This window comes from Apteryx mantelli, chromosome 3, assembly GCF_036417845.1.
Source record: "Apteryx mantelli isolate bAptMan1 chromosome 3, bAptMan1.hap1, whole genome shotgun sequence".
NCBI lineage: Eukaryota > Metazoa > Chordata > Aves > Apterygiformes > Apterygidae > Apteryx > Apteryx mantelli.
The window spans coordinates 16,860,369-16,882,859 of NC_089980.1; the positions used below are offsets into that span (position 1 = coordinate 16,860,369).

The following is a 22,491-nucleotide window of genomic DNA, read 5'->3' on the forward strand; positions in this document are numbered from 1 at the left end:
TCTTATCCTCCAGGCTTTATGCTACCTGCTTTCCTCCAAGGAGGACTCTCTCTGGAGCCCCAATAGAAAGGTGACTGTGGGGCCAAGAAAAACAACTTCTTGCCAAGCCTGTGATGAATCTTCTCTGGGCAGACCAAGTAATTGGCCTGGGTCTCTGCTGAGTCCTGAACAGTGAAGCTCTCCTGAGTTGTGCTGATGGGGACTCCACGGGGAGCATCAGAAGAAATAGTGTGGAGGCAAAGGGTTTCTGTGTACACTTGTGGAAGATTAATGCAGTTCTAGGGAATCTAAAGAGTTATGGGCCCAAGCCCTTTCCTTTTCCAGAAGGAAGGAAGCTTTGCCTCTCTGTACAGTGGCTTGCGGAAATTCTCAAGGGAAATCTGAGAGGTTTGCTCCTGGATTCCATTCTTTTAGGTTTTTCCACACTTAGAAAATATTTTTTTTCCTAAGACTCTTTCTGCCAGGTTATGTACTACAAATCAAGTAGTTTAAAACAGTAACTAAACCATTGTATCAGCTCAGGAGATAGGATTCTGTACACAAAGAGCTTTTTAAAACACAGAGGGCCAGCTCAGCCTGCACCCTCAAGGAGCCTGAGATTCAGCTGTGCTCTTAACCATGCTGCATACACACTCCTAAGTGAGAGGCAGTAAGTCCAGGAGTATGACAGGGAATATGATGATGAGGAGGACTCAAGCTCTGAAAAAAGCAATCACTATGACTTCTTTTGGTGCCTGGACAGGTTGGGTTCTTTGGTTAAGGGACCATATATTCCCTGGGAGGACCAGAGACATTAAGGGCTAAGATTGAAAAATGCTAGGAAAATCAGGATAACATTTCTGGTATTACTGTGCTATAGGTAGAGGTTGTGGTTATCCTGGCATGGAGTCCAGAGATGTCTCTTTAGAGCCATTAGTATCTCAATCCCCTTGCTAGTCAAAAGTCTTGAGGAGGTCTCTGATCCTTTTCTGGTTTGGGCCGTGAAAGAGGCTATTCTGCATGTGATACAGTATAGTAACCAAAGTTGGGGAGTAAATGATGAATGCTAGCGGAAGAGGGGAGCTGTTGGGGCTGTTTATGACCACCCTGACTTGTCTGTGGGTATGGACTATTTTTCTGGCAACTAAGACAGAAATGGTCAGATCCATCAATATCTCCTGGCAAGTGCAGTGGGAGTTATGTCGGCCACTAATTCAGTGGTGAGGCACAGTTACTGACAGCATGACATAGAATAAGGATGTGCAAAGGGCTTTTGGCTGTGATTTTTGCGTTTTGCATGTTCCTGGGAAATTTTTTTTTTAGGATTGCTTTTTACCTGAGGGAATTTTTCTACACATTTAATTTCTTTTAAAAAGCTGGCTGTTCAGTGCGTACTTTGCATCCTTGCTGTTGGCTCAGTGCTGGTCCCGAATGTCAAGAGCAAAGACATTAAATATTATATTTGCTAAACAAAACTGACACATTCCTGCTTTCACACAAGAAAGTAGCGGCACTCCCAATGCTCCCAAGAGTTAAAAATGATCCATTTTATTGAGCGATATAATGGCAGCCCTAGCTGAGCAGAGCAGTAATTACTATCTCTAGGAGACCCAAGAGAACAATTTTTTAAAAGGAAAATATTGTTTTTCGTGTATTTTTTTTTTTTTTTTAATTCTGGTATCATCAGTTCAAGATTTGTCAGGCGTAACTAAAAATAGGAATAGCAGCCAGACGTGTTTCATGGGACACTTTGTGGAGGCCTATTGAAGTCAATGGAGTGGGATACAACCCAGTGTAATGGTATGAATACTTCTGTCCATTGACTTCACTATGTAGTAAAACCTGGCAGTGCTCAGCATATGTATGGTGGAGGTCTTGAAAGAAGTAGAAGGGACAGTGTTTAGTATGTAGTCAGGCCATTTGGGTAGGGTGTAAGGCAGTCAGGTAGACTGTGCATTTTCCCCTCGGATTTTCCTGAAGACAAATGTCGTGACTCCTGCACTCTGTCAGTCTGGCAATGTAATATGTAAAATTTGTTATAAAGCTAAGGAAAAGTCGAGAGGCAGCAAATTCCTTAGGGCAGATACCTTTTCACATCAGGAGGTATGAAGATGCATAAGTTTTGCTTAAGGATGCTCCATGACCCGTTCATCAATACTTTTTGATGCTCAGCTGACAAAGTAGCAAGTGCAAGCAAGATACTAGCAGCCAGGAGAGCAAAAAAGGCTGTTCAGCTGTTTTCTTATAATTTTAAACAAAATCAAAAACAAGCCACGGTAAAGTCAGGAGACTTGAGTTCATTCTTCAGGTGAGGGATATTGCTGCATGTACCAGGTTTCCCCTTCTTTCTGAGCGTCCTCACTGACGTTATCGACTGAGGACCTGGACGGCACTGTGCAGCGCTTGACTTGTCAAGTGGTCGTTGTACAAAGTTGGTGGTACAGTCTCTCCTGATGCTTTTGGATCGCAAGTATTTGAGCTCGCTCTGAATGTGATACAAGTGGGAGGGAAGTCTCTGGATCCACGCTGGTTTTGTGCCAGCCAGTATGCTAAGCTCTATTTAAGTTTTGTATTTTTCTGGGAGTACAGAATCCTTTAAAGACCTATGTTGGTGAAAGATGATATAGTATATGAGCTCCTACATTATTTTCTCCATACAGCGAAAAAACTAGAAAACTGTAGTGATCAGATCCTCGGCTTATGTAATTGGCCTTTCTGAATGCACTTCCCTAAAACTAAGCCATTTTACAGTGAATTAGTATCTGTCTTTATATTAGTATGTCCTGTATTACTTAGACATTCCTTCCTAAATTCAACCTGTTGGCGTTTTACTCATTGTGGTTATTTTTGCCCTTTGTCCTTAAAAAACTACCTTGTCTGAGAGCAAAGATCCAGGCGAATTCTTGGGAGTGAGCTGCGTGCCAGAGCTCAGGGTGGCATTATAAGTCAAACTGGACAAATGGAGCGCCGAGTGCTCCTTCGCCACTGTGGAAAATCTGCATGATGACACAATTCCTTTGTCAGCTAGATTTATACACTGTTAGAAACCCAAACCTGCTCCCAGGTTTTCAAGAGCTTGTTAGCTCTTAAAGCATCAAGAGCACAACCTCATTTGCCAGTGGGAAGGCTTGGGAATAGCAATGCGAATCTCAGAGCTTCTTTTATCCAGCCTTTCAAACTGAAGGAAAATAATGGGGCCAGGACTCCAAGGAGGGGCAAAAAAAACAGGGTGGGGAGCTTTGGCACTGACATATAATTTTAATAAATAGAAGTGGTGCTAATTCCCAACAAAACAGATTTAAGTCAGTATGGAAACAATTAATGCCACTGTACCCATGAAAGAGAAGTTAAGATAGCTGATGTTTTGAGATAAAGTTCTTCATCAATCATTGGTTTATTTTATTAGCATTCATACTGCTGTGTGGTGTGATTACTTCTGATGTCTTGTGACAAGCATAATGGGAAAATGCAGGGCCAAACCCAGACCTGGTGTTGGACCTGCTTATATGGCTCTGAATTTAAACCATAATGTAACACATAAACCTTTGCTGAAGGAACACAGATTCCACCTCACCCCCTGGCCCTCGTTGAGGTTATTCCCTATGTTCAGATTTATTGGTAAAGCACTGCAGAAACTTTGTCTCCCCTTTTAAAAGTTGCCCTGCAAATGATATGCTGAAAAGTCGGAGGTTCCCATATTGTCTGAACTGCTCTTTATTGTGTGAACGGCCTGGTTTTGCTGACTAAAAGACCAAATGCTTTGCAGCCAGATGGTATTGATTCTTTACAGTTGTGTTCATACATCAGATGTAGATATTGTATTCCACTTCCCATTACATCTGAAAATGACTGGGTCTAATTGACAATATGGCATCCACATTGAGATGTTTGCTTTGTGAAAACTGGCCGCTGCTCAGAATTATTTTGTATTATTAACTCCTGTACATTGCCCCCACTGTTTGATCAGGCTGTTTCTCTTTGTTCTAAGCCATATGTGTTTTCAAAACTAATACTTACACACCTTTCAAGGCCTCTGATTGTCGTACAAAAGACGATAAATCTCTAGGGGATCTAACTATATCCTGGAGCGTACAACCTAATGAGAAAAATAACTTCAGAACACCATGCTTTGGTGTTCTGATATTCTATCTCCTAGCTTTCAAATTGCAGGCAGAAAAGAAAGAAAAGGATCCACTGTGATGAAGCATTAACTGCATGAATAGTAAGTCTAAAGTTTATATTCCCGAGTGAGACTGTATTTAATAGGGGCACTTCCATTGCTCCTGGATTTCTCATCAGTTCTTTGGGCACTTTCTGTAGGTGGTAAATATCCATTCTGTTTGTGAGAGGAGAAAGAGTGCTTCCCCCCCCCCCCTTTTTGGGGGGTGGGTGGGTGGGGGGCATCAAAGGGTTTTTGACCACAATCGCTGTGGGAAAAATTACAGAGAAAAGAAATAATTACTTCTGACTCGTAAATAACTGCTGGATTTGAATAACAGTGAATGTACCCTACATTCTCTTGAATCTAGATATAGCTATGATGCAGGAAAGACTCGGGGAGCGGAGCGCAAAACACCTTAGATCCATGTGACTTGCAGAATTGTCTTTCCCTCCCCGCTCTGTAGTCCAGAGGAACTTGCAAACCGATGACACATGAGTTGCCCCAGATTGAATTAAACAGGGTGACAGGACCAAAGCTGCAATGAAGAGGGCAAAATATTTGTTCCTTGTACATCTGGTTATATGTCATATGGGTCCCCAAAGAGTAGACGGCTACGCTTTGATGGCTGTGAGTGAGCAAAGGCCTTGTTACCTAAGAGAAGAGCCTGCAGGAGAGCCTCATGACTACAGGCACAGCCATAACAGAAGAACCCCACTGAAAACACAGCATCAAGGATAAATGTGCCCTGTCAGGGGCCAGGACCGCTGCCCGGGAAGAGGATGGAGGTCTGGGAGGCTGTAGTGAGCCAAGTCACCTGTGGCATCAGCTGGAAAGCCCTTTGGCCGAGGGGAAAGGTGACAGCCTTGCTCCTCCTCAGACTAGAGGTGCCCCGTCCTGTCGTTCTCTGTTGTTTTCCAGTTTGCATCACTGAGATGACATACAGAACAGTATTGCTGTTTGGGAAGGGGGAAGTTGAATACCAGTGTGAAACATGACTTTGCTCATGTTCAGACTGATGGTGAGAGCTCTCCTTCCTTGAAAGGAGACCAAAGGTTATTTTTAACCAGTTAAACTGATTTTAGACCACTGTAAATTCTGCTGATTTAAGTGAGGATGCTTCTGGCTTGTGCCAAGGTAAAATTGGAGGTGAATTATGTTCAGGGGATAGGAAGGATAGGTTCATGAACAGCACATAGAAAAAATCTCTCACTTGATTTTTCTCCATAAACTTGTGGATAATTGGGCTCCCTCAGTGTAGGAGTTACAGATTTCTTCAAGAAATGGGATTTAAAAATATGCCTTTTACTATGACTGGTTAAAAACAGTTTGCTTGCCCAAGGTAAACAAAAAAAAAAAAAAGTGCTTCTTAATGTAGAGCTAGAAAAATGTTAAATCTGATGTTGTGAAAGGCTTTACTGGCACAGGTAAAGTTTTCTTTTTGGTACATTTGTGCGCAAGCTGTTGCTTTAGTAAGATGGTTTTCATTTAGAAACTGTTTCTGCACAAAGGATTTTCTAACAGTGCAATAAAACAATCTTGCCCATACATCTTGAGCTGGAAAACCATATTTAACTTTTGTTAGTAGAAATGTTTTAAAACCCCAGCTTAAAAACAGTTTGGTGATCTGAGTGAAGCTCTGGGTGAGAAGCAGTGAACCATGGTGACTCCAATATGGGCAGATTCCATCCTGGAAATAAATCTGAATAACTGTTCTAGGTAGTCTTAGTGCCTCAATTAATATAGTTCATGAGAATCTTGCATGCTTCTATATCTTTATCCTCATGTTACCCCTGTGAGAGAAGGGGGTTTGTGTGCAGAAAAGCCAGGTGACATAAAGTCACACACGTAGTCTGTGCTGGAACTGCCCATTCAGCCTGTCTCTTCAGAGTCCTGAGCTAGTACTGTACTCAGAGCTATCCAAATCGCTAAACAGATCAAAAAGCAAAATTGTGATTAAGAGATAATAGGATAGTATTTGCCGTCTTTGGCATTAAGAGGGCATTACTGTGCATGGTGGTTGCAAGAAAATCTTGACTGCAGATAGTTACATTACGGAAGAGATTACTCCCTGAGTTAAGAAACAGGGAACACTTCAGCCAGATCTTTTTCCAGGACTAGCCATAATCAAATTCCTTTCTTGACTGTTTTTTGTAACCCCACTGATTGAGATCACCCAAAATGCTACCATGAACTAAAGTCAACATCAATTAAAAATCCCATTCATATTCCCTATGAAAACACATGGCCTTCAAAAGTGTTTGATTTTTCATCGGACCTTCTCATCTGTTTGTCATTTAAAGTTCAGGCCATTTTCCATATTTCTATCAAATGCTGCCTCACATGGAAGTCTGGCAAATGAGCTTGCAAAATACCTTTTTTGAAGTTATAAATAATCTAATACTTGCCTGAAGTTGACCTCTCTGTACAATAATATACAAATTAACGTCTGAAGCTGAGGGGCATACAGTGCTCAATTATTGCCTTATTAGTTAAAGGAAGGGTTGGTTCCACTTGTACTGTAACAGCACTCATGGTTGTTCCCACTAACACAGATTTGGCCTTTGAGGTAGGAGGGGGATTGAGAGGGAAATAGGGCAGAATTTGTGATACTGGCAGCTCTTCTAGTTAGGGTTTTTGGCTCTGGTGTCACTCTGAGTGCATTTTGGTTATTTATTTAAAAAAAGGAAAAGAAAAAAAAAAGAAAGGTCAGCAGGCAAATGCTTTTTTGGTGTGATTGCTTTTACACTGTCACATTTGTTCCTTCAAAGTCCAATCACATTAAAATGCAGGCTGCAATGTTAATTTGCAGTGTGAGGTTCTGCAGGTTATTGCAATACTTCATGCCCCCCCTTGCCCTGTCTGAAGACCAAGGACAGTCCCACATAGCTTGTACTGATATTTCCCCAAGTATCCTGTTCCATGTTCTGTACTTAATTTTGATCTCAGCGGCTACATTTATACTGCTGCGAGGGAAGATCTTTGGCTCTGGACTTGAGTCAGGCTCATACCTGCCCAGCCACACTCCTCGTTCCCTGAAGTAGGGCTGGTTTGGGGCTATTCAGCAGGTAAGCTCGATAGTTGGAGAGCTTGGGGCGCATCCTACCCGCAGTACAGAGCAGCCCTGCTGTCCTGGGCTTGGGTCTGCAAACTCCGATCTGCCCCAGAGCCCTGCGAGTGCCCGCTTCCCCCTCCCTTTAGTCAGCAGGGGGACTCCGTTTCATCTTCAGCTAGAGGTGAGCTAGAAGTTGGGGAGGAATTGCAAACTGCTTACAAAGACGTGATGGACATTAGGCACCAGATCTCAGGAGCTGTTTGGACGTCAGGTCACTCCCAGGACTGAGCAGCTCAGGTACACCAAAGATATAATAATTATGAGTATTTGAGCATGAAGATGCTATTCATCATGAGTAAAAGCTGGAAAATCTGGTTCCTAATTCTTTTCGTTTGAATGCTTTTCATTGTGATACACTAGACTTGGTTTTGCTTCTTTTTTTCTTAGATATATATTAATTACACGACAGTGTTGATTATACTTTTATTATATTAGTTAAAGGACCTAAACAGTTTTGGAGGTTATAGACACCTGAAATTAAAGTGTATTGTTATCTCCTCTCTTAGCAAGAGAGGACTTTGCTGACATGAAGCTCTTCAGCAGTGTTTTCTCTATTCTTTTCTTTTTTTAATCAGCTTCATACATAAAGTACCGTAAGTGCATGATCATATCCTCTAATTAAATTGAACCTTGAATGACCAGGTAAGCACTCCAGTTGTCATTGTACTTCCACTTGATGAAACGTATTTCAAGTTACGTTTGAGACTTCTGTAATGGCAATCAGGTTACTGGGACCTTGATCTTGCTAATGCGTGCGCTCTGCCTTAACGTATGGAGGTACCCGCAGTGAGTTCAGTGCGCCTCTTCCTTGCATAGGTTTATTCACACAGCCGAGCGCTTGCAGGAATGGGTTCTCGGGGAGCAATTCTACATCACATATCGGAAAATACCAGGTGCTACCCTTCCAGTCATGGTGACTGCAGACTCTGCAGCAGTTTCAGGTCTCCTGTGCACTGTTGTTTGGGAAAGTCTTTTTGACATGGAGCAGAAGAGGTCATTGAAGCCACTTTAAAATGTGCTTTGTGTGTTGCAATGCCTCAGTGACTGACATTCACATTTGGCCAGAAAGTTGTGGATCCGAGTTGCACCCAAGGATTTGGGCCTGTGTTTATAGCTAAGAGCACCGGTACTAAGAAACTGTGTGTTGTTTGAAAATGTGATTTGGGAAAGACACCTGTAGGTACTGGTTGTTATTCTTCCATTTCAAACTATCACACTATTTTGATTTTGAGAGTAATCCATAAGGAACTGAAAGAGATTTGTGTTTTGTTTCAGAAAAGACCACTAAAGAACCACAGAATCACTGTTTCCTGGAGCAGACACCAATGGTCTATAAACTAAGAGAACCAAAGTCTTTTCACATCAAGAAATATGTAGTCCTGTCCTTTCTCTCTTGAAATTTGAAGTTGTACACCTTAAAAACATGGAGTTTTTCTTTACTAAGGTTTTTAGGAAGCAGATCTATCCACATATTTCAGTATTCAGTGTTTGGACATGCATGCTTAGTATTTTTTCTAAAATTTGTATATGCATTTAAAGCTGCAGCTGGTCTGCAGGTAGTGTTGTGTACTTGGTAGGATCAATATAAAAATTTTACGCACAGTTATTTAGATCCCTAAAATATCATAGAAGATTAACAAACACGAAATTTTAAAAATACTACATTTTGTACTCTTCACGCTTGCCTTCTCGTATTTGAACCATTTGTGTTAATCTTTTTCATACTTTTCTGTCAAACAGTGAGGATTAGAAGTTAATCAGTCTTCCTTAAATGAAGGTAGCGCGATCACATGACCTCCGAAAGTGAATGTTTACAGAAGAGCAGCAGATACCACAAGCCTTGTGGTAATAAATGTGAGAATTGGCACCAGTGAATTTCTTTGACCCAATGTCAATAACTTAAAGCCACATGTGTGTAGTGTATATACGTCAGAACTAGGTGGATGAGCAGGCAGAGAACTCCACTGGGCGCTGTGCTGCCCACCTGCTGTTCTGGGAATGCTGGCTGATAAACATGGCCATCCCAATCTGTAGATGGGGAGTTATAATTAATTACCTGTGACATTGATGAATTTCTTTTAGGATCTTCTCTTAATTCAGTGGCACATCTGCATCTAGTTCTCGTTTACCTCTTCCAACATTAAGAGCCTATTTATGGACACAGATCCGTAATTAAATGTTTCATCTGCGAAAAGAATGGTTCCCAGGAAAATGTGAGCTCTATTTCTGCACCCGTATTAGACTTTGTCAGACATTACATAAGAGATTTGTTCATGTTGGCCTGCTGCTCCTGGCTTTTCAGATAATCCTTTGTATTAAGTTTCCAGTGCATGTAGATAATTTAATTTAACATTTTTCTAAATGCCTGCATGCAGGAAAGCTAACCTTATATGAGCATAATTAGAATTATTTATATACTGTAAAAATTTAACTGAATCAGAATTACTGGAAAATGTGATTTTTTTTTTTTTTTTTTTTTAAGAATACATTTTGCTGTAATTGAATTAAGTTAAAGCCTTAATTATTTTTCAGCTCTTGCCTTATGCTATCCTTCTCCCACTTGGTCATGTCGGTTGCTTTACTGTATATAAAGTTCACTGGCTGAGATGGCTATCCTCTTTATAGCTTCGTTTTAATAGGTTGTTACTCCAGAGCCCAAAAGTTCTAATAAATTGCGTTAACGGACTTAAACACTTGTGTGAATAATATCTTCAGATTACTGATTCTAATGTGGGCTTCCATTTAGATAACTATGAAGTAAACAGAATCACTGTCTCTGTCGTTCTAGATGCCATTTATACCATTAGCCACTGCAATCTGGCTTGCCTGGGAGATGAATATGATCATCGCCGAGCAATTAGGAAACAGTTTTGTGGAGATCTGTGCTTTACATTACAAGCTGGTGGGGCAGAGAAGCAGCCTGTTTTTCTGAAGGTCAGAACATGTCACAGGGAGATGAGCTTGCACTGGGGTGAGGAGGGAACAAACACGTTTTTAATTAACGTATTGTGGTGGCATGGGGAAGAGAAGAGGGAGGAGAAGCTGTTCTTTGGTGATGCAAGATTTATGACACTTGACCACAGGCCTTTTGATGCCCAACGCCTGTTACATTGTTTAAAAAAGGACTGCTCACAGGTCTTGACTTGAAGTAAAGGAAAAATTATGGTGGTAACACAAGACAGTGTGCATGTTCACCTGGCTTTTGGTGTGTTCCAACCTCTGCAATAAGGACAAAGAAAGAAACAAAAGCCTCAAGACTGCTTGTTCGGTAATTTATTTTGTTTTATTTTTAAGTTGAATATGTATGGACATGTTAAAGGCAGAAACATTATGTGATGAGTGATCATCCTCTACTTCAGGAAGGAAGAAAACAGAGAGGGGTAAAATAATTTCAAAGCCTGCATTTGCTGCTCTGCATAGAAATGTAAATGACTGGTTTAACGCCACACTCAAAATAGCGAAAGGCTTGGAGTAAAATAAGATCACCCTGTCTTTCGCTCCAGTTTTGGATCAAGCCAAACCTGGACTATGGACCTTCAGGAGTTCAGGAAAATATTTTTGTTGAAGGACTTAAATGTCATGCAGCATGCACAGTGAAGGAACCTAGAATGCAGATGAAGATATGGTGTTTAATACTTAGAGATTGGCTTAAGTCCTAAAGCATGAGGTTTTGTGTCTCCCTTCCAAAATGTATGTTAACACTTTGCCTTCGCTACTATATCGCTTGATATTCTTGGTTAACGATATGACTGTCTAACCCCATTTTGAATCTTCCTAAGTTCTTGGCCTTTTTGACATCCTATCACAATAAGGTTTTACAGTACAATTACAAGTTGCGTAGAAAAAATTACTGCTCCTTTTCTGTTTCGAATTTGCTCACCTTTAATTTTTTAATTCCCCTGCCTCCTTGCTTTTGTGTGTCAGAAGGCGGAAAGAGGACAGCAACTTTGGACTTTCTTTCACTATGCAGTTTTCTATTAGGCTTTTGTTATCTCTTCCTTGAAATTGTATCTCTTCTGACATAATCTCCTGAGGTTTTTGGGTGGCCTTTGGCATTGTTACCTGGAAGTATGTGGATCTCGACATGAATCATAGTCCAGCCTCTGTTGAGGAGCTCTTTTCTGGGAGAGAAACTGCAGATCTTAGCCTGTTTTTTCCCATACTGCTGCTTAAGCCTCACACACAAACCTTGGATTCAGTCTTGTGAGAGACTGTGCGGCAGTCAGGCTGGCCTCTTTGCCTGGTTGGGTTTAAACAGTGATCCTACATCCCAGGAGATTTTGTAGCATTTGACAACTCATCTACAGGTTGGCTAGACAAAAATGAAAAGCAAGTACAGCAGCCTGTGTGCAGAATAGGTGACTCGTCGCACTGAATTCTGTAGCAGGCAGTAATCCTTTGACTTACATGAACGGAAGAAATGGGACAACTGGGCCGGCTTGAAGTTTGGAGCGCAGTGCCAGTAACAAGCCTGGCTTTTCTGAAACCAGATCCTGCCCTGACCCTGATTAATTACTCAGGAGTTGTTCACACAACCAAATTCCTGCTGTCAGTGGGTCCTGCGCTGCCTTTCAGGCCTGCCAATGAAAATAGAGCTGTTATAATGCCTCTGAATGATCCCTGTGGCTGGACGTAGCGTCCTATCAAATGATTATCATGTGATAGGGCTCCTAGCGCTTGCCAGCTTCTCTGGTTCCCCTGATGAAATATTAATATGCTTTTAACATTTAAGGTTATTATTCTTGTATGCTATACTTTAGGCATATCTGTCTCTGCAGCCACCATGTACTTTGTGGAGCTGAAATATCCTGCATAGAAGAACAGATCTTTCTGTCTTCCAAGACAGACTTATAAAGAATGGCCTCAGCTGAATCATTATGCTAAGTAACTAACAGTGCTTTAAATACACCAACATGGGCCAAAGTAAGTGTAATGCAGTATGAAGTACACTGCTTTTCCCAGAAGAATTGTTTCTTTCATCTCCTTTAAGTTTGTAAGTAGAGACCGGGGACCTGCTGTAGGCCTGGCTTGCATGTTAACTTGTAATGAGCCGCGTGCGGCAGCTGTACCCTGGCAGGATGGGGGCTGTGTTCAGCCCACCAGGCGTGAGAACTGGGAGGCAGAGAGAGCCACCCTTGAAATATGGAGGGAAGCGAGGAGTTAGATCCGCTTGAATGATGCCGTAGTTGATATCCAGCAAATATATTTTGAGGTCCGGTTCCAGGCTTTCCAAAAATCTCCTTCTTTTCCTCTCCAAAATTCTTTGAGTGGCTCAAAATCCTTAGGACAAATAAAGCAGGTTTATTTTGGTTCTGTTACAGTGCTTGGACTTGTAAAGTTCACACTTTTGAGTTTTCTTCCTTAAAAGGGTGAAAGACATACACAAAAAAAAAAAAGAAAGGAAAAAAAAGAAAAAAGAGGAGTGAGATGGTCATTTCTGATAATCACCTGCTTCCAAGAGCTTGGAATGAAAATGAAGAACAAAACAAAACACAAGCATTAGGAGACTTAGAGTAAAACCTCCCAGTTGGCAACTTTTTTTTTTTTATGAATGAGTGATTCCAAGCTTTTCTCGGCATGGAACTTCCTCAAGATAGTGGCTCCTTGCACAGAGGTGTTTGGCTGTGTGCGTTTTAGCACTTCCAGCTTTTTTGGAAAACATATTAGCTGCCTCGATGTCTGAAATTCCCCAGGGAGTACCAAGAGGGAGGTCTTAAAGCGGCACTGTTCTGCTAATTGCTAAGGCCAACTGTTGTCTGGCTGAATTGTGTGTGTTAATGCACTCCCTCTGCCTCCCTTCTCCGATTTTAATTCTAATGCTAACGGAGCCCACTGCGATTGTGCTAATAATTCTGGCTTTGCTACATAAGGACATATGTGAGGTGTGCTGCTTTTCTTAATCGTTCCATCCTAGTCTTGCTGGTCCGTGTACGGTATTTGTAGATTTTATTCTTCCTGTGAAGAAAGGTCAGCATAGTTGGCATTGCTACAGGAAACTTTACCGGGACAGATAGCAAAGGAAAAATTACAGCTTTAGCTTTTATTTGTTACTATCCAGCTAAGGCTCTGATATGGCCATCATGGAATGGCAATTGAGCACCTCAGGGTCATTAATTTATCCTCATAACCTATTTGTTGCATAGAGGAGCCCAGTGTATGGGCAGAGAATTGAAGTACAAAGTGTCAAAGTGAGTCGCCCAAGGTTACTCCAAATATCCATGACAGAGAAGGGATTGCACATCTACCTGGTGCCAGTCAAGACACCATCACTGGGGCCTTCTGCTCCTGGGTGGGAATGTGCTAGACATCAGGCTTGTCAGCAAAACCATCGTTTCTGAGGGTAGAAGACGGTTTCTCCCTGAGAAACTGAAGCTGTGATTAAACTTCACAGTACAGAAAAGTAGCTTCTTTCCCCAAAATAGAGAGACCGAAAGACAGCGAGTCTCTACTACAGAAATCTGGCTAAAATGTAGGTTTTGTACTTTTTGTGCATTTTTTTCACTTTCAGTAAGTGATGAAATCGTATTTTTGTAGAGTGTTACGTATGTGGTTGAATGTTACTAGTGAATGTATGCACCTCTGACAGAGTAAACATGGTTAACACAAGACTGTTTTTCTTACAGTGTTAATTTTGAATCCAGTTATCAAAAATAACCTCACCATGATTGGACACGTTCGCCTATACTGAGCTGTTTTCATGCAAACTGGATGAAGCCCAGACCCTGGTATGTGGCACTGGTAAGAAACCGAATCTTTGCGCCGTTGTAATTGCACTGCAGAGGATAGCTCTCTGGCAAAAGAAGAGGAGCGTGGTGCTCTGTGTGGAACTACACGCCTTTGGGACTCATCCTGCACCTGTGTGCGTGGGCATGGGGTGGGGGGAAAGGGCACAGCTGCAAGACGACTTTACGTGAAGCAGGATCAGGGCTGAGATATGCCACCAAGACCCTGGTTTCTGTGCTTTATGTAGGTGCAAGTTGCGTGCACACAGTGGCTTCATCCTTCAGGGGGCACAGCACTGACTTTACACATAGGAGACCTGGCTTCTCTTCCTAGCTTTGGTGCTGCCCTGCGTCGCCCCTCTGGCATGTCCTTTTGCTTTCTGTAGATGACTCATCCTGTCTGCAACATGGGGATGATCAGTGTGGAAGCAAAGTTTTGGTGAGGGAGGGAAAGGGGGAATGGAGGGTGGGGATGGTGTATACAGGGGGAGCATTTCCTTCTGCCATAATGCGATACAGAGCACTTGCTGCATCGCGCGATGCTAATGCAGTAGCTCATCCCCCTTGGAGTCTGTCTGTCCTGAGGCATAGCTCGTCCTGGTAGCGGTCCATCATCCAGATTTAGAAAGCACCTTGAGATCTGGGGCTTGGAATACAGCACCTAAAATGCATGTGATAAGGATTATTGAGAACACTGTGAAAACCCTCTCTTGAGGGTGTTGTTATACCTATCAGCTCTTTTTGGGCTGATGCCCATAAATAGTGATTGTCCTGACCCACAAATTTAGAATTAATCTTTGCAATATTGAGATGCAACTGGGCAACCCAAATCAGAGCTTTGGTGTTGCAACTCTGTTGTGTTGTTTTTGTGGCAGTTTAAATCAGATTGTTAACAAAATGACTGTTTGTTACAGGTTTTGTTTATAAGTTGCTTTTCTGTTTTTTAATGTTAGTTAAGGACATAAAAATGAGAAGCCGAAATATAGGTATTTATTTGATTGACAGTAATGGCTCTGAGAGAATCCATTTAAATATTATTTACATATTATTTGAAGCCATAATAAGCTATCATGTCAATCCATAGCATGGCATTGTTATTAAATGGGTCTCCGACATGGTAACTCATAATGGTGTTATGCAAATTAAGCACATCTCAAAAACTTTTGTAAGAACATTACTGTACAAGCAGGGTAGCCAAGTTTTCAACATCAGCGACTCTGTCATTTTAAATTTAAAATCCACCGTCTGTGTATGTGGCTAACGTCTCTGCAAAGTGCTCTAATAAGGGCCAGGCTCAGCGAATGCTGAATGTGTGTTTAAGTCCCTCCTGATTTAACCAAATCCTACAGCACACAGGACTTCTGCTTATGTTGCTTTGCTGAACTAAGACTAAAACTCTCAAATACCTTTGTAGGATGAAAATACATTTTCTCCTTCCCTGAAAAACTTTGTCACCAAGACCGACTATGTATGATGGGACTGATAAAACTTGGATGAAAATGGAGGGTGGGGAGCAGGGGCTTGACAAGGAAATGCTGGCAAGCTTTAAGTGTGTAGGTAATTGTGGCAAATGGCATTTTTCTGTAAGTGGTCTCTGAGTATGTACTTCTACATCAGTAAATACCCGTACTGCCAGGTGATTAGTTCAGCTGGCAGTATGGTTTTGGAGAAAATGACTGTGCTTCAAGGCTGGTGCTTAGCTTCCTCAGGAAGATGCTGAGCATCAGGGTGGCATTGTGTTAGGTCTTGTGTAAACACAAGAAAGACCTGGGTTCAGATAATACAGGATTTTTAACCCACTTTTACTGTGCAAAACTCTCAAAGCCACCTGGCTGGCAGGAATACAGCTCCAGGAAAATCTAGTTCAGAGCCATATAATCAAAGTTAAAAGGATAGATCGGTACTACGCCTGAGGGTTTGATGAGAATGAGGCCTCCCAAACACAGAGTGCAGCACAGCTGCTCTTCTGGGTAAGAACAGCAATGATCAAGAAACACAGAGGAAGCCAAATTGCTGTGCAAAGGTTTGTATTCTCTCCTTGAAAAGCATGGCACATCCAGTGTGCACAGTTTGAAGAACTAGAGGCCTTCTCCCTGAAAAATCTCTTTGTGATGTTGGAGGCATTTTGAAGGAAAAGTGGAGCTGCTTTTCAGAAGTCTCCTTCTAAGTTTCAGAGTAAAATTTTTCTTGCATATGTTAATGTCAGGGTCTGAGGAGTGTAGGACTGAGTCCCACCAGAGGCTGAGGAGCCTCCTTCCTTATTTCGCTATGTAGAAGGTTTACCAAAGGCTTCACAGGAGCCCACAAGACCTTCCTCTAGTATGTTAATTGAAAAATGATGACAGTCATAAAATTGTTATGTAGGGTTTTCTCTGAGTCCTGGATTAAGTTCTCTGAGAAATATTCTCTCTCTCTGCCATGGTTGTTCAAAGTTTGTAGGACACATTTTCTGTTCATTTTGTCTTTTGGGGTTGCTCAGCAGAGACACGGCACGTGCATGAGAGCTGACTCTCCCTCTTCCTGCCACTGCTTCTCTCTCTTTTATGAGCGCACATATTTGTGCACATGCACACACGACTGTCTGAAAAAGTGTTGGGAATAGCCTTACTGGCCCAGCCAACATGCTGTCAGCACCATCCGAAGCCAAACTCGCTTAGATTTTTTTTTGGCTATAAAGACTCCTGCAATATAGAAGAAAGCTAAGAATGTATTTTGACCAAGGGAGGATGCATTCTTTCATTGCAGCCATCCCATGAGGTTTGGCCAGTTCATCAGCATAGGTTTATGAGAGGGTTTCCTGAAAGCTGCTGCCAAAAGAACAGCTTTGGAGTGTCAAGCAAGATCTGGATAAAGCCGCCTCGCTCTGTCAGCTGCACAGTCTGATGGGCACTGATATCATGAGGGAATCGTAGGGCCTGATACCCACACCTTGCTGCTGCCTCACACCGACTCCAAATATTCGCTCACGAGGCTAAAGCCCTGTACTTCAGGGAGCTTCTGCTCCCTTAAGGCTGTACTGATGTAACTTCCATTTGAGCTGATGAGAGCACCATGAAGATCCTGTATCCTCAGGATTTTGCGAGTGTTTGAATTTAAAAGACACCTGGTTCTGTTTTGCCTCCCTAACTGAAGCTTGGCTGCTCAGGAATAAGCAATAACCGAAGTGTATTGTGCATAAAAAGACCCCCCAAAACAAACAGAAAACCCTTATTCGACATTGCTTTTGAATTACTTCCTGCCCTTACAACCTCCTTTTGATTTCCAATTCAGGTCTGCCAAAAGGCTTGGATTCCAATCGAGGGAGTTCGCACAGCATTAATACTCAGATAAGTAAATGCAACAGGCAATCAAGCTGCTGTGAGCTAGTGGCAGGACACTTGAAAGTGCTGTATTTCAGATAATGGTGTCAGTTCCAGAAAGGCATGCAAACTGGTTTAATCAAATGTTACATTTTATTAAATTCCTGACCATTGGGAAGGAGATTGCATGGGAGAATTTAAAAGATAGGGAGTTTCTGGCTTTATTTCTACACTGCTGATAAGCAGTAATTTTTGCAGAAGGGGAAGAAGTAATCCTCTGCAATAAAACCATTTTCATAATACCATGGGAATGAGTTATTGCTTGAGGTAAGGCACAGTTTCTAATGGCTGCCTAAGCTTTCATCTCTATCTTTCATGGGCTAGTCAGACATTTTTATAGTGCTGACACAAAAAGAGAGCATTTATGTTGCTTCCATTCTCCATCTGTCAACAGTTAGGTTAAAGTGCCACTACAGGAATACTTTTGATCTGATTTCCATTCCAATGTGGTTCATCAATATACAGTATTTGAACCATACCAACTCTCAGGGTCCTAATCACATAATTTTTATGCACCATTAATGATTAGTGAATAGGAAACAAAAGTCTGTCTTTTTAATGTGAAGACAGGTTAGGGCAATACTTTCTTTTATTTTGAATTTCTCTGATGTACCTCCCTTACAGGTTCCTTAAGTATCATGAGTTGATTTTGACTGAATAGTGTGAAAAGTCAGATTGTGTTAGGCCAGACAGCAAAGGGATTTTTGTTCTGCTTGCATGAGATATATCCATAAACACCAATAATTGATTCAAATTTGTGCATCAGGAAGGAGCAAAAGGTAAAGAGTGAAGCCTTGTAATAAACCTTCTAATCCTTGTTTTACTTATGATTCCTTTCGGCTGTTGAATCTTGTTTTATTAATGGTGTAAACCACAGAAGTGTTATTCTGCAGAGGGATTTGCAAACCTCTGTGAACAAACCTCTTACTGACTTATTCTGCACTTGGAAGGCTGGGCGGAGTAGATGCGTATGCGGCAAATTAAAGCAGACTGCAAGGTGCACAGATTTCCTATTTCTATCCAAGGACACTGTGAAAATGCTGTTTTTGTGAGTATCTGGAAAAGGTATAAACAACGGAGAGCAAGACTAGAAGGGCAAGAAATATGGTCTTTCTTTTTAAGGCATGTTTCCTGGGCTTATTTCTAGGATCCTTCTTATGAATTTCTTATGATTTTCTCCAGTTCATCCTTACCCTTCTTGTAGAGTAGTACCCCAAACCTGATGCAGTACCCCAGCTTCTTTTACTGATGGTGAGTAGAATAGAAAGATTATTCTAAATCACTTCATTGTGTCCTGCTATGCAAGACAGTATGTGGCAAAGAATATTCCCTCTCTGCTGAGGTAGAGGCGGATGAAAAAACCCCTTAAGCTCTTGCAGGGGTGGGGGTGTGGGGGGGAATCTGTTTGTAAAGGAATTTTCTTTCAAGCACCCCTGTCCCTTGGGTATGCTATATTCACACAGTGTAAATTTCTTTCAGCTTTCTCTCAGATTTCCAGTGCCTCATTTTTCTCCAACTAATATAGTGCAGTTCATATACTATGTTTTATGGGTGACCAGCTTCCAGAGGAAGGTAGGTGTGAAAGATCAGGCAACCATGAAACTGAATTATATGGAGTACTCGCTGCAGGGGACAAGGAGCGTTCAGTCCCTTTCCTGTCACAGTCAGAAGAGACTTTCACACTGTGGCAGTGATTGTAAAGATCCAAAGGAGATATTACTTGATTTGTTTCAAGTTGTTTTCAGTTCATTGGCTGAGATTCCTGGCTTCTGGAAACTTTATGTTATGTTTCCTAGCAATCCTGAGGATGCTTTTGGCCATGGGAGTGGGTATTATAACGTTCTTCCTCTGCATCCGGCTCAAGGTACATGGTTAACTTGTTAACTGTGGTATTGTGGTCCATGTGTATACAGATGTAAAGTACTGTATCTTGGCTACGCATAAACAAAAGGCTTTTTTGCCTAAACAAAGTGTGTTGTGTTGCATTTCTTGCTGTCAAAGTCTGCTTATTTGTATAATTAGGACTGTCCAGCTGGTGCATGTGATTGTGTTCCCCTGCTCTTACGCAGCTGAGATCTAGGTCTGAAATTTCACAGAATTAAGAGATCAAACCCAAATCCAAAATTCCTTGGACTTTGGTTTTCATGTCCAGTGCTTTGGCTCAGGGTATACAGTGATAGGGTGATGCAAAGGGTCAAAATATCTTAAAAGTGCAGCTATTTGAGGGTTTAAGGAATTTGAGTTGTGCATGTTTTTGCAGGTCTGATACCAAAACTTTCTTTCATGCAGATGGGAACCTTCTTTTCTGCCAGCTAATCTTTCACTACTCCTATTAAGGTGGTATTAGAAACAGGAACAAAAAATATGAATATTACACCTGTTTTATTCATATCTACTGCTTTCTGTCTCTTAGTTGTGCTTCTTCAGTGTCCTTCTCATATTGTCTCATATGTCCACCCTCTGTTACCTTCCAAAATGATGATTAATGGAATGCTCTACACTGTTTTTGATCTCTTGGTTTTTCCTCTTAGTTTCCGATTATTTTAATTCTCCCAGACACTTTTTCATATCCTTTCCTCATCTGCCTCTAATTTACAGTATATCATTTCTCCTACTCCGACCCCTCATTTTCATTCCTGTAACGTTCCATGTTCTTTCTTGGAGTCTGGGCTGAGCACACAGACCAGTTAAAATGAAAATATACTTTTCAGATTTTAGTAGCCTAATTATTTTATTTTAAATGAAGCCGAGACATCAATCAGACTGTTCTCTAAATCCCAGTCACATCAGCAGCTAAATGAAAATATCAGTTATTCTCTCCCATTCCCAGTCCACTTGCCTTTAAATGGTATTATCACAGCAAATATTAGGAGTTTAGACATGTCCATAGTCTTTTGTTGAAAAGCTCTTGCAAACAAGGCAAGGGAGATGCATCTGAAATCCTAATATCTCATGAAATAGTATTAACAGTGGGACTGGCACATATGAGTGTTCAGACAGGAGACTGTCAGATCCCGTGAGGTTGAAAGTGAGAAATATTTGAAAGACAAAGAGCAAATCATAGAAATGGCAAGTTGAGAGAAAGGAGTTTTGCAGGCCGAGCTGTTCAGGCTCCCAGGGCCAGTTCTCAGCTCCAACACAGGCTTGCTTCTTGGCTCCGGCCAGAGATTTCTGAAGAGGCTCACAGGTTTTGAGCAGGTCAAGTAATTGGATCCTGTCCTCTCCGACATCTTCAGTTTTATTCAAAGTTGTGAGTGTGCAGAGCTGCCAGTGACTTTAATTAGAGCTGTGGATGCTCAGCTCTGCGGAAAAACAGATCCAAAGTGTTTCAGGTTACTTGCTCAAAATCTGTGTGGCCACACTTGGAGGTATTTGCCTTTTGGGGCTTTTTAAAAAAAATCTTCCCCTTCATTTTTCATTCTTGTTAACCAGGAGAGATACTGCAGAAGCTGAGTTATATAGGTGAAAAACCTGTATTAAGGAGATGGAAATACAGCTTTTAATGCTGCTTAGAGGCCTTACCTGAGCCTGAAGGCCCTTTGTTTTGACTCACTGCAAAAGCGTACAGTGGATATTCACACACCATTTGATCTCAGGCTTCTCATTTAAGGCAAATCTCCTCTGGGTCTCTCTGTGGCCAGTGGGGAGGGATGCTCTTCTGGGGGTGATCTGGTGACAAGTCAGGGTCTTAATCAGAATCGTTTTTTTTCTGATTATTTTTGCATTTTCCAAACCCTCTTTCATATCCTTTCCTCATCTGTCTCTAGTTTGCAGCACCACATTTCTTCCTCTCTGACCTGCATTACCTGTAACTGTGAGCCTAGAGGAAGGTGGGAACGCTAATACAGGCACTACAGTAATGCCCTCCATATAGTGAAAGACAGTCTAATCTGAATAGACAAAATAAGGGTTGGACAGCTGGGTGTAGTGGGTCAGGGGATGGGGGAGAGGCTGAAGTAACTTATGGTCAGTCCGTTGCAGAGTTAGGCGTGTAATTGTCTCCCTAGGCCTAGTACAGTGCTTTTTTTCCGGTAGATTGTGCTCTCTCTCCCTATAAATACATGCCTTATTGGCAGTGTGTACCAGTAGCCAGCCTTACATTAGGGATCCATTTCTATTTTTCCCTGAGCAGGCTGGTTTTTCACTTATCATGAAATGTGCCAAAAAGGTCTGAAGTTTTTATTGCTTCTATTTCTCTTTTAATATGTTATTATTTCTTTTTTTATTTTTCCCCCTTTTTTCATCTGTTAAACTCCAAGGGGATGAAGACATATGAGAAGAAACGTTATGAGCTTTATCAAAGTTCTGTCTAATAATAATGAAATCTGCAATGAGCTTCTAAAGGACACAGATCAGAACCACTTACCATAATGGCACTACAAAGTAATGAAGATTCAAGTGGTTCTTATTAGATATGAAGCTATCAGAGAATCGGAACTCGCTAATACACTATTGCTAGAGGAAAGTCGGTAATTGATGCTGGGAAAGCTTTGCTTCTAATTTTTGTTTCAAATCCAGGCAAAGCAGCTTGAAGTCTGTGTTGTTTAGATTTGTGGGACTCCAGGTGTGCATGCTGGGGCTCTCACTCCCATTAAATCTTTAAATAAAGGTTCTAATAAATTTCCATGAAAATAAGTAGTAACCACATTTAATGACCAGTTTGTTTGAGTGTTAACAGCCTGTTAGCTAACAAACTCGTCATTAACTGGTGCTAACTTCTGCTTTCTTGTTTAAATAATCCCTTAACATCAGCCCTGTTTATATTAGGGTGCTCATGTAGAGCATTTCCCCTTTTTCAATTTTCAGTTGAGATTCTTATTATCCAGTTTGGTCCTTTATTCTCTAATTGTTCCATTTTCCCTTACTGGTGTTTTTGTGCCTGTGTGTTAGGATGGCAGAGTTTTATTTTTTCCTGTATTTTTTTCCAAACTTATTTTAAAATCTCTGCTTGTTCAATGAACTAGGTGACAAATCCCCAGAGGTAAATTCAACTATGGAACATAAAACTCACAAATCACTGAAGCTATGGGCTACATCCTGACTATTACAGAATTCAAATGAGCTTGGGGAACCCATTTGTGTGCTGTTAGAGGAAGCAGAAATCATGTCCCCAGTCTTACAAAGATACAAATACCTTTCTGCAGCTCCAACAGGATG

At 41.5% G+C, this 22,491-nt stretch overlaps 1 long non-coding RNA gene across 2 annotated transcripts in view; it reads left to right on the forward strand.

The window, feature by feature from the left end:
• LOC136991546 (uncharacterized) overlaps nt 1-22,491 on the forward strand; it is a 427,115-nt gene that overhangs the window by 30,709 nt on the left and 373,915 nt on the right. For both annotated transcript variants that reach the window (XR_010883648.1, XR_010883647.1), the window contains exon 2: nt 13,877-13,991. This is a non-coding gene — a long non-coding RNA (uncharacterized lncRNA). The remainder of the gene's footprint in view (nt 1-13,876; nt 13,992-22,491) is intronic.